This window comes from Seriola lalandi, unplaced genomic scaffold (genome assembly GCF_002814215.2).
Source record: "Seriola lalandi dorsalis isolate HSWRI2012SDOR001 ecotype SW California unplaced genomic scaffold, Sedor1 jcf7180002054582, whole genome shotgun sequence".
In the NCBI taxonomy this organism is placed as follows: Eukaryota; Metazoa; Chordata; class Actinopteri; order Carangiformes; family Carangidae; genus Seriola; species Seriola lalandi.
The window spans coordinates 1,667,194-1,678,556 of NW_019525135.1; the positions used below are offsets into that span (position 1 = coordinate 1,667,194).

Here is an 11,363-nt window from a genome sequence, read left to right on the forward strand (position 1 = left end):
GGGGTGGGGGGTTGCTCTAGGCGATGCTTGTTCCGGGAACCATCTGGTTGTATTGAATTTTGGCATTGTTCACTCTCTGTCCTCCAAACCTTTAACTCTCTTTCAGTGTCTATTGTTCCTTCACTTGTCAAGGGTTACAATTAAGCATTTTTACCATTTACTTCCATATTTCTTTCGGTTTTATTAAGAAGTCTTACTGAATATTTAATACAATATAAAAGACAATCAGTTGCACTCGAACCACTAAAGTATAAATGTCCAAAGGTTGCATAGAGAGACTTTGTTTTGTGTTGTGCATCTTTTCTGATGAAGATGTAAACTGTGTGCTACCACACTGGATACTGACACTAAGGTTGAGAACTTGTAGTATATGTTATCCATTGTGGGTAGCTGAGACATGCACAATTTGGGTGTAGTCGTTTTGTTTTTATAACATCTAAGCTAAACAAGATTTGTACATCAGGTGAGATATGTTCTCCTCGTTGCATCTGTATATTTAGTGGTACATTTTAATGGGAAGTTGTCAATTGCCCTACAATTTTTGGTTGGATTTGTTTTTGAAAATTGATCTGCACCTCTGGTGGAATTAGATAGGACTCGACACTAAAAGCATAACTCTTAACATTTTTTTTAGCGCCTGCTGAATATTTGTTACAGATATCATGTATGATATAGATAATGTCATATCCCATTGTGCTTTCTTATACAAAGGGAAATATTTGGTGGTCACTGTCAATCATTATATTAGTTAGGCTCAATAAATTAATAATTAAAACTGGGAGCAATTTTTTAACATTCTGTGATCATAATTCCCTTTGAGGCTTATGTTCTAGTTTGTTGCCATTTTTTTTTAAATAATGATAAAAATATATTCATACTTTTGCAGGCGTGGGACATTCAAAAGACCAAAACATGAAAGAGGGCCACATGGCAGCTTTCAGTAGTTCTTAAAATGTCAAAAAGTGATGTGTGTTTTATTGCAAGGCCAAACATGAAGCACTGACTGGACTAAATACTTTTTCATCAAACATCCTTCCATTGTCATCGCGGACCCATGGGTTTCATTAGTGCCAGTTTTAAAACAACAACTCTCATTCCCACTCCCACACTGGTCCCAGATGCTTTCAATGGAGCAGGAAACAACACTCCCCTGAAGGGTACATGCATTTGAAATTCCACAAAAAAAAAAGTAAATTTTATTCTCTGTTCTCATTTGACTGGTTCTGAAGAATCACACTGAAATGTGATCAGTCCGGTTGTTTTTTTTTTGTGTAGATGTAGTAGAGTAGCACATGTGTGCTTATCATATAGGATTTCAAATTTGCTATAAAAGTCAACTTGAGGGCAAAATCCACTGATCTCAAGAAAAAAAAGCTAAACATTCAGGGATTGACTGAAATTAAAGACTCTGCAGTGAGCAGGCAAAGCAGGTGATCACACTGGACACATTTTTGGCTGTGAACGCTGCCTTTTGTAATTGTGTTCACTGGATCTGAAGGGTTTTGTGTGCTGCTTATGCACCCAGGGCACCTCGCTTTTATCCACCCAGCACACCTTGCATGTTTTTTAGAAATGCCCTGAGCACCCCAAGTTGAAAAGTGTTCAACTACGTAGAGAAAAAATGGCCTACGCCATCACAGCTTTTTCTGTGCTGTTTAATCAAATGAGAGCATTCTTCTAGTTTTCACTTCTTCTACAACAGAGCTATGGATGTAATGAGGGAGAGTGAAGAGTGGTATTGGTTGTTTCTGTTCACTGTTTCAGCATAAGGAAAATCACAATTAATGGAATCACGTTTGCAGCGTCGTGACTGAAATTCAATGTTTGTTTTTTTTTTTACTTCTATTAGAATGACATTAATTTATGAAATAGCAAAGTAATGGAGAGGAGCTGACTTTGTGATTGCCTAGCAACAATATAAGGATGCATCCAGGGCCCCTGCCTGTGCAGCTTTCTCAAAATAAAGGCAGAGCAGAGCACCTGATGTTTTGATGTAGAGACTATAGCATATGCTCAGTTGTTTAGTACATGTTAAAGTATGTATTATTGTATGTAACCCTAATTATTTAATACACACATGTAGTCAGTTCAGATATTTTTGTTGTTGTTGTTGTTGTTGTTGTTGTTGTTGTTGTTGTTGTTGTTGTTGTTGTTGTTGTTGTTGTTGTTGTAAGGGCATATACCATATCCATTGCTTTTTTGTCCAACTCTGCTGCATGTTGGAAGTTTTCAGCAAGCTCTCAGGGACAGCGTATCTAGAGCGATCAGACATTTTACCATTGGACAGGGGAGGATGAGCTGGATCCAGGAATCCCAGCCCAGGAGGCTGACTTGTTCAGTATTCTGCCGATGTGTGATCCTGACCTTACTGTTGCATGTCCTTGGTGCATGCAGAGCGCAGCAAATGCCTTTTTGGGGGATTGCATGCTCCAACCCATTTTAATGTGCCTTTTCATTCTCAGCACACCATCACTAAGCCCCGCAGCAGGGGCTCAGAGCAACCATTTTGATTATGAGAATGATTGAATTAATGCCGCTGAAGTTGACACTTAATGGATTAAGGTGGTCAGAATTGTTAAAACACATGAGGCAGATCTGTTTAAAGACATCCTAAACCCCTTTATTTGTCACACTCACGCGAAATAGGTTTTAAAGTCTAACCCTGCTAATCTAGTGCAAAGTCTAACCTATTGAAAATAAGGTCTAAAACTCACAAACAACAAGCGTTAGTTCAATCATAATGTATTGGATATAATATATAGACTACCGTCTTTGGATTGATTCCAAATTGTCAATCGTGCACTGCTGTAGCAGAATTTGTCAATATTAAATCATTATTGTTTTCTTGAGTTGGACACTAATTAACAGGTTGGTACAGTAAAATATCTGCAAATAATACATTGCAGTATGACAGCACTGTATGTCTCCTCATCATATGTAAATTCCTTACCCACCATGACTAAGCAAGGGTGGTAAAGCAAATTTATGTTTGTCTTTTGTTTGTTATAGTTTTTTTTCGTTTCTGATCATTACCTTTCCTTTCAACACAACACCACTGTTTCTGTTTCACTCAGCAGTGACACTCTCTACTTTCCTGCCAGCTTTCCTGCTGCAGCTGTTACAGGCAGAATAACCACAGACCTCCAAGCTTGTCATAATTGTTTTCACACACATTAATGCTCAAAACTTCAATTTGCTTCATTTCTACCTCTTTTCATTTCCTTAAACTTAGTTGTCTTAGTGTCTGCCATTGCATTCTTCTTTTCACACCACTGAATCCTAACACTATCACAGACGGTTTCTTTGGTTGATAAACTGTACATGTACCATATGTGTTTGTTTTGCATTTTTGGCACTTATTTCCTCCCTTTTGCTGCACTCCCACAGTTCAGCTGGTCACTTGGGCTCTTGGCCATGTTAAAGTTTGCATAGTAGAACAGCAACAGTGAAGACAAACAACAAACGTCCATTTCTTCTTGAATCACATTTATTTTCTTCTTTGATGATGCGATGTGAATTATTCCCATTTGTCATTAACATACTTGCTGTGAAACTGGAGCCAATTGGAATTTGTAATGCATTAACTAAAAGCAATATCGCTGTGACAAAACATTAGCTTCAATGATTGTAAATGTATTTTGTTCAAAACGTTATTACGTTCATTTTCCAAAGTTATTGGATTCATTTTCCATCATAATCTGGAGACCCTGCTTGTGCATTGAGAATATCCAAAGCAGCCAAGTGGGAAAATAATGACATATTGACTGAAACACAGCCTCCAAATCCAAGGTTGTCATTCACCATAAATTTACTGTATATTCCAACTTGTTCAGTCTTATAATAACATCCACTGATTGGCAACAATGCCAAAACAGATGTGAATTTATGCACTAAATTTAAGTGTGATTGATGCCTCAAGTATTTCTCCAACAAATAAATAAAAACTCCAATTTAAGCTCTTTTTTTCACTTATGTCACAGTTATATTTAAACATCCAAAGGCAAGAACCCACAAATATAAACCAGAAGAGTAAATGATGAGCTCAATATATACACATATCCAACCATCACCCCCAACATTTAAATAGTGTATGTGAATGAAAATTACTTAAGAAGAGCACAGATCATAGACTTATAGTGTGTAAAAAAGTCTAATCTGTCAAATGAGAGAATGGAGGGATGCGTTTATTGAATCTTAGGTATTCGTTGGAAGTGATTACTGGACAAATTGTCATATGATAGAGTACAAAACTACCATAAAATTGCAAATTGTAAAATTGTCATTTTTCCAATCTACACATTGACAGATCACTGATGTGGGCAGAATCCAATGACTGTATATAATATGTAACATACAGATTTCTAGAGTATTGCATGTCGAGTGATTCAGAAACTCTTTTCAATGTCACACTTTACTTGAAGTCATTGTGAGAGAATTGATTGATATGAGTGAGTTGATTGATATGTGCTGACTATGGTATGCAGCCTTGAAAGTGAATGCTCATTTATCTGCTCCTGTGGAAAATTGGAAAATGGAAAGAAGTGTCTTTTTACCTCACAGATATATTGTGACTGTCCTGTAAATAACTAGCCCACCAGGTCATCTGTGTGGCAGCTCATTATGACCCATAGTTACGTTTTATTGTTAAATGACATCTAGCGGCTGTAGTAATTATGATAGGAGCAAAGGAAGAAGTCTGGGGACATAGTATGAAGAACGACAAAGTTCGCCTTAGATGGAGATTGGGATGGATGGGTTAACAAAACACAGGACTTTTCACAAAGAAGGCTGGGCTCCAATTCCCACGTGAAACCAGCAATTTATGTTGTTTTTTTTTTTATCCATGGCCATTTCACAATGTGTCTCATCAGAGAGGTTGGAACAGACAACCTATATGGTTGTTCAGGTTGGAGGACTTGTTCATTCTCATCTCCAATGAATCTAAAACGTTGACCTCAAGAATGGAATAACACAAAATTAGTAACCATTTTTCTTTTTTAATTTGAATAAATTGTCCGTTTGATATTAATTTTGAGTTGTTATTGTTATTATTATTAGTAGTATTAGTAATAGTAGTAGTAGTAGTAGTAGTACTGATTGTGGTATGAGTATTTAGATTGAATCCTTACCGGGTTGTTCTGCCAGCACAACGGTGGAAAACATTCAGGCACCTGGGAGAGGTCGTCAGTGTATCACGTGGGTTACATAGATAGCGGCACTCAAATTGATACGTGTGGGCTGTTAAGAGTCTCCAGTTTTCTTGCATTTCTCCAAACTTTTGAAAGAAACTAATGCAAGTCATTACAGAAACAATCATACATGTGTCCAGATGAAAGCAGTTCAAACCAGTCAACCAGTGTCACTTCTCCTTTTTCCATTTGTGTGAAGTGATGTGAACACATTTGTTCATTTGCACAACATAGTTAGATTGCAGAGAGGCATGGGGGTGTTATAAACTTAGATAGACTAGTAGTGTTGTACTGCATGGTTGGCAGAACGGGATGCCAATGTCACTGTTGGCTGTCACAGCTCTTTGTCAGCACAGTCTCCTAATAAAAGGTCGTCTTTCTGCTCTTCCTCTTTTCACTATCGACTATGATGGCTGTCGCAAGTTAGACATTAAATGCACTGTCAGTTTAACTATGGTACTGCAGGCTCCCTGGTCTATGCAGTGCAAATACACCACTGTCTAATCTCACTGCAATCCGTTACACTCTCAAACTGTCGGCTGGTTTCTGAAAAAAGTCTGTGCTTTTGAACCGAGTGAATGCTTGTTTACATTTGAACATAAGGATATTTTAGCAAACCTTTTCTGATGTCAGATATGTAAATGCAAAAAGAATACATTTTAACAATCTTTTTCTTCTCTCTCCCTTTCTCCCTCTCTCTCCCCCTCCCTCTCTCTTTTGGCATTCTTTGTGCACCCATTGGTCTCCTGCCCTGCATTTAATATGACAGGTAAGTCCATCTGTTGTATTTATTTTGAAGCCTCTGGGCTGGATTAGCTTGTATGCATTGACTGTCACAGTGAGAATGTTTACCAAAAGTGGTATTTGCTGCACCAGGGATGCATTTTAGCACAATGGTGTTGTAAACACTGAACACATTCCCTTTTGCTCAGTTGACACTTGGAGAATGGGGCAATTCCATTTATGCAGCCAATCTCATTGGCTACTGGAGAGATGCCAATCTGCCCTCACAGATAGGGAAGAGAGAGGGAGCAAGGAGAGCGGGTAGAATAGCATTTATTCATCCTGACACTGATCAGATAAATGGGAAATGATAAATGCTGTCTATTTTTACTTCCCTTAACCTGTGTTAACTTTTTATTATGCCTCCGCGGCGGCAACAACCATGGCCGGAGGCATTAGTTATCAGGATGTCCGTCCGTCCGTCCCAATCTCACGAAATCCTTGAAGGATTTTCTTTAAATTTGGTACAAGCGTTGCACTTGGATTCAAGGATGAACTGATTAGATTTTGGGTGATCAGAGGTCAGAGGTCACTTTGACCTCACGTCCGTCCCATTCTTGTGAACATGATACATCAGGAATGCCCGGAGGGAATTTCATTAAGGTCACTGTGACCTTACAAAACGTTTTTGACAATAACTCAAGAATTTTTACGCTGATTATGACACAATTTCACATAAATGTCTATAAGGATAAAATTATGAAGTGATGACATTTTATAACCAAAAAGTCAAAGTTCAACTTCTCTGTGATATAATAATGTTCTGGCTGTAAGCCTTCACTACATATATTATATGGGTCTGGACAGACATGGATTTAAAGTGCAACTTGACGGGCTGGCAGAGTCATACAACTGAGAGGCTGCAATTCTAGTTCAAGAAGAGGCTCCTACGGCCTTGCTGTGCCATATCTTTAAAATGATTAATCAAAGTGTTGTTTGGGATTCAGTTTTATTTGAGGTGATCTGCCTATGAATAATGAAACATGATGCAGTTGTACTGATGACTCAGTTAGCATGAATGGTAAATAAGTTGAGTTGATGCCTGTCTGCTAGACAAAGGACTACACAGTCATCAACTAAGCAGACAAAAAAGGCTTTGCTTTGAAATCAGTTCCCAGTATGCATTTTTTATTCATTTTCTTTGTATTTGTTTGAGTTATTTCAAAAGCTGCTGGTGCCCACATCTAACACTGTGAATGTAAATGTGCATTCAGTACTGCTTAGTTTATACTTGTTGAAAAGGCCAGGATGTCCCCTGAATAGAAGCTGATATTTAAGTTTAAAGGCAGTCTTTGAGGCTCCATAATTTTATTCATAAAAATCAAACATGTTGTATCTATTTTTTGTTATTTTCAGACTTCATAATCTTACTTTTTTCAGCCACCTGGGGAAGAAGTAGATTAATGTATTTCTTCTTTGTATTGATATTGATCCGCAGGAAATACAGATATACGGAATATTGTTCTTCATTAGAACGGCAAAAAGTAAAATGCGCTTTGAATCAAATTAAACACTTTCTTCTTGTTTAACATTATATTGTCATTCACTAGCTTTGTAAATTCAAAGTTACACAAAATATTTCACATCTTATTTTAAGTAGTTTGATGCAATTTTAGTTTGAGTAGTTGTGTGTGTGTGTGTGTGTGTGTGTGTGTGTGTGTGTGTGTGTGTGTGTGTGTGTTGTGTGTGTGTGTGTGTGTCCAGATAGTTATCCTAGCTGGACACACTAATTACACTTCTGATGCTTTCTGCATTTTTCAAACTCATTACACTATTTCACCCTTACACTGGTTGCTGCTAGATCTTGTAGAACCATTTGTAATAATTTGAATGTGTTGTTTTGGGTTTGTTTTAAGAAGATAAAGTTTTCAGACAGATAATGGGTTACTATAGCCCTCATATACATATATATATATATATATACAGTTAATACTGTTGAAATGATTTATTGTTTTTGCACAGAACAGTCTCCTACGCACATATAAAGTTGCAGAAAGCTCAATCATGCATTTTATTGATTGCTTTCTCTTTGTGTGGGTGCTGGCGTATGTGTTAGACACATATCTCCAGGCATCTTATTTAATATGACCATTTACAGGACTATTGACACATGAGGAGCTGGACTCGGTTAACAAATAAATAAATAAAAAAATCAGAACATTCATGACCTATAAGATCTGAGGTGTGAGGATTTTAGTTTATATCATTGTGGATTTGTTGTATATCCCAATATATTGGCAACAGGGTCTATCTGTAAAGGTATGAATAATGATAATAGATGAATAGAAAATCCTGCTTCCAGTCCTGAGTAAAGCTTTGTAGTTCAGCCACCATTAATGCTCTGAGTATAAGGCGCTGACCCACATCTGCTCTTATACAGGTTACATGGAGCCCCAGATGCAGGCCCAGCTGTTGCTCTGTATTATCTCACTGACTGACCCTGATGGTTTATGTAAATGCAAGACAAAACATTAGCATAGGCTAATCCAACCTAGCCAGAGCAAGAAAGTTAACTACAAAATACACTGTGATGATAGCGGTAATAATAACAGTAATAATAATGGCCACCAGTTCCCTGTCCCTCTTCCACCCTCTGACTCAGTGTAATGAATATTCAGCTGCCAGCCTTGCCCCCATTCTCTAACCAGATTCACCTTCCTCAGCAGCCACCACTGCTCTTCCTACAGTACCATATGTAGGTAAGAATAATGACTCTTCAGCCATTATTATTAATTCAGTGTTGCTTGAGTATGGTACATGTAAATGAATCAGTGGGCGTAGAGAGCTATAGGCTGCCTGGAGAATTAGCCTGAGTAATGAATGTAATTATAGTGCCCTATTGAACCTGTGTCTGTTTTAGTAAAGTTATAGTTTGTTCCACTCTCACAAGGGGAGGGATTGGAAGCAAACTATAAGCTTTCCCCAGTTTTACATAGAATCTGTTATTTAAAAGGGGAGACCTCTCTACACCCTATAATGTGTGAGTGTCATTTCCATTTGTCGCCCGCTCTCAATTAATCCTAAACTCGTACATAAACACCAGGATTTTGTTTGAGGGTATCAGTGAATTCGGTGCAGTAATATCACATTTATAACAGTGACAGCAGCAGTATTTGGAAGGCGGCTTAGAAGAAAATGAACAATAAGAGAGAAAATAGTGTGTCAGGGGTTTTGGATTCAAAGATAATGTTGATGATGATTAGAATATTGATCCTGATAACCCACCTGTTATAAGAAGAAGCAGTGGAAAGAAGCAGTGGAAAGCCACCCACACATTGTCATTAGTCATCACCAGCTCCTTGCAGCCTACTGCAGTACATGCTGCCACCCATGATTTAGCTCTCCATCCAGTTATGAGGGGGTGTTAAGCGTTTATTATGCAGCACTGTCCCAGTCTCAGTGAGAAAGCAAAATGTTGCCCAATCGATACCCCTCACAGGAAGCCCGGTTAATTTATTTTTTAAGGATCTATTTGTGTCTCTAAGGGCCTCCTCTTGCTGTGAGTTGGGATGCAAGCTACTTCCCAAAGATCTGCAGAGTGATGCTTTGTCTCTGACACGTACACAGCTGCACAGGCAAAAGCACTGTACAGTGCATGCAGGCACACTGACATAAATATGCATATACTCTTTTTATATTATGTATTCCACTGTTGTTTTTATGCTGCACAAAAAACTATACTGCCATTTTCTTAATCAATTTGCTGTTTAAACAACTCTCGAGACTCTGACAAGGCTAGTTGTGAGTGCTTGCTGATTGATAGTAAGGCTAAATTGTGTCTGTTGGGATTTCAGCTAGCAACAACATGTACAGCTTGAATCTTCTTCTCTCTGTTGTTAGTGTTTGACCTTTAGCTGTGACCCACGTCTTGTGTTGAACACACACAGAATTCTCTACGTTTTTCACTCCACACACCCCCTCCATTTTCTCATTCCATTATCGTGACCTTTACGTTTTGTGTCAGTAACGCTACCTTTGTGTCCACCTTCCCTTTGTGACTACTCAACTCAGCATTGCACTCAGAACAATATAGTACTAGACATCACATGATTTTCTGGTCTGTTGTGCTCCTTTATAACCACACATGTGCACAGATGTAACTGCATGTGCACACATTCACCACATGCTCAGTTTACTACACATGTGCTACAAGACAATAGCTCCAGACCTCGTAGTGTGTGAACTCTGCATACAACCCATGTATATTCTCTGACTGGCAAACAGCTGTGGCTTTGCAAAGTACAGAACAAATGTCACGCTCTCCTGCTCAGCTGCAGTTAAACTGACTCAGAATCTCACACTTTTTTTTTTCTGACTGAACACTGATCTGATTTGTGTTACACAGTCACCACACCACATGTAAACGACTCCAAATAATTACGGATTTCCATATAAATAAAACTTCATCCTCAACGTTGAGTTTGCACCTGCAAATGTGAGGGAGAGATGAATACATCTGTTACATACTATGATCATTTTGGTTACCACTCATCTGTACTGATTTTTACTAAGCATCACCAATCAAGGCATTTATAATGGATGCTGTCTGAGAGCACATATCTCCCCTCAGGGAATCATCACCCCAGGATTAGGTCAACTAGAGATTTGATCTATTGTCAGTCAGATGAATTGATGTTTTTCTCTACGTTTACTGTGTCTTCTGGACACTGAGAGAAAAAGATAGACGAGAGAGATAGAGAAGGTAAAGGTGAGGAGGGATAGAGATAGGTCCAAAGTAGTTTAACGTCAGCCCTCAGGACTGAAAGCTCTTAAAATATTCAGGGCCATTCTCCATCACCTTTTGCCCTGGTTGCTTGTTTAAGAAAAGAGTGAAATGAAATCAATAGCGGTGCCAGCAATGGCCTCTTTGCCAGGCATCATCCAATATTTATACAAATGAATCTTCACAACCTCAAATTTACCCTCCAGTTGCATGTTTAACGGGCTGTTGGGGCTGATGTGCAAATTCTAGAGAGGGTGTGAAGATGAAGACAATAACATAAATCTCTGTCCCCATCGTGATGCCCTGCCATACATACTGCAGTCATTTGCATTCACATGATATGGCAGGTTATGATTAACAGCTATGTTGAGTCTTAGAGTGGGACGCCCTTGGTACCATAAATAAGAAATGGATCATAAATTCCACAAGGCAACTTTAAGCCATTATCACTCCCTAAAACATGTCTGCTAACAAATAACCACAAGCTTAAAGCTTCAAGCCTAAAGCTTAGCTTGTTACTTCAGTACAACATGCAGTGCACACAGACTATCAATTTAGTTAACCACAGTTAATCAATGTGTTAATGGCCAAAAAACATTAAAGTACATTGCGGGTATTATAGTTCATTTTAATGACAAAATGTAGCTTCAGAAAATGCTCACATTGCA

At 38.3% G+C, this 11,363-nt stretch overlaps 1 protein-coding gene across 1 annotated transcript in view; it reads left to right on the forward strand.

The window, feature by feature from the left end:
- ctnna2 (catenin (cadherin-associated protein), alpha 2) overlaps positions 1-11,363 on the forward strand; it is a 310,610-nt gene that overhangs the window by 177,182 nt on the left and 122,065 nt on the right. The window lies entirely within an intron of this gene.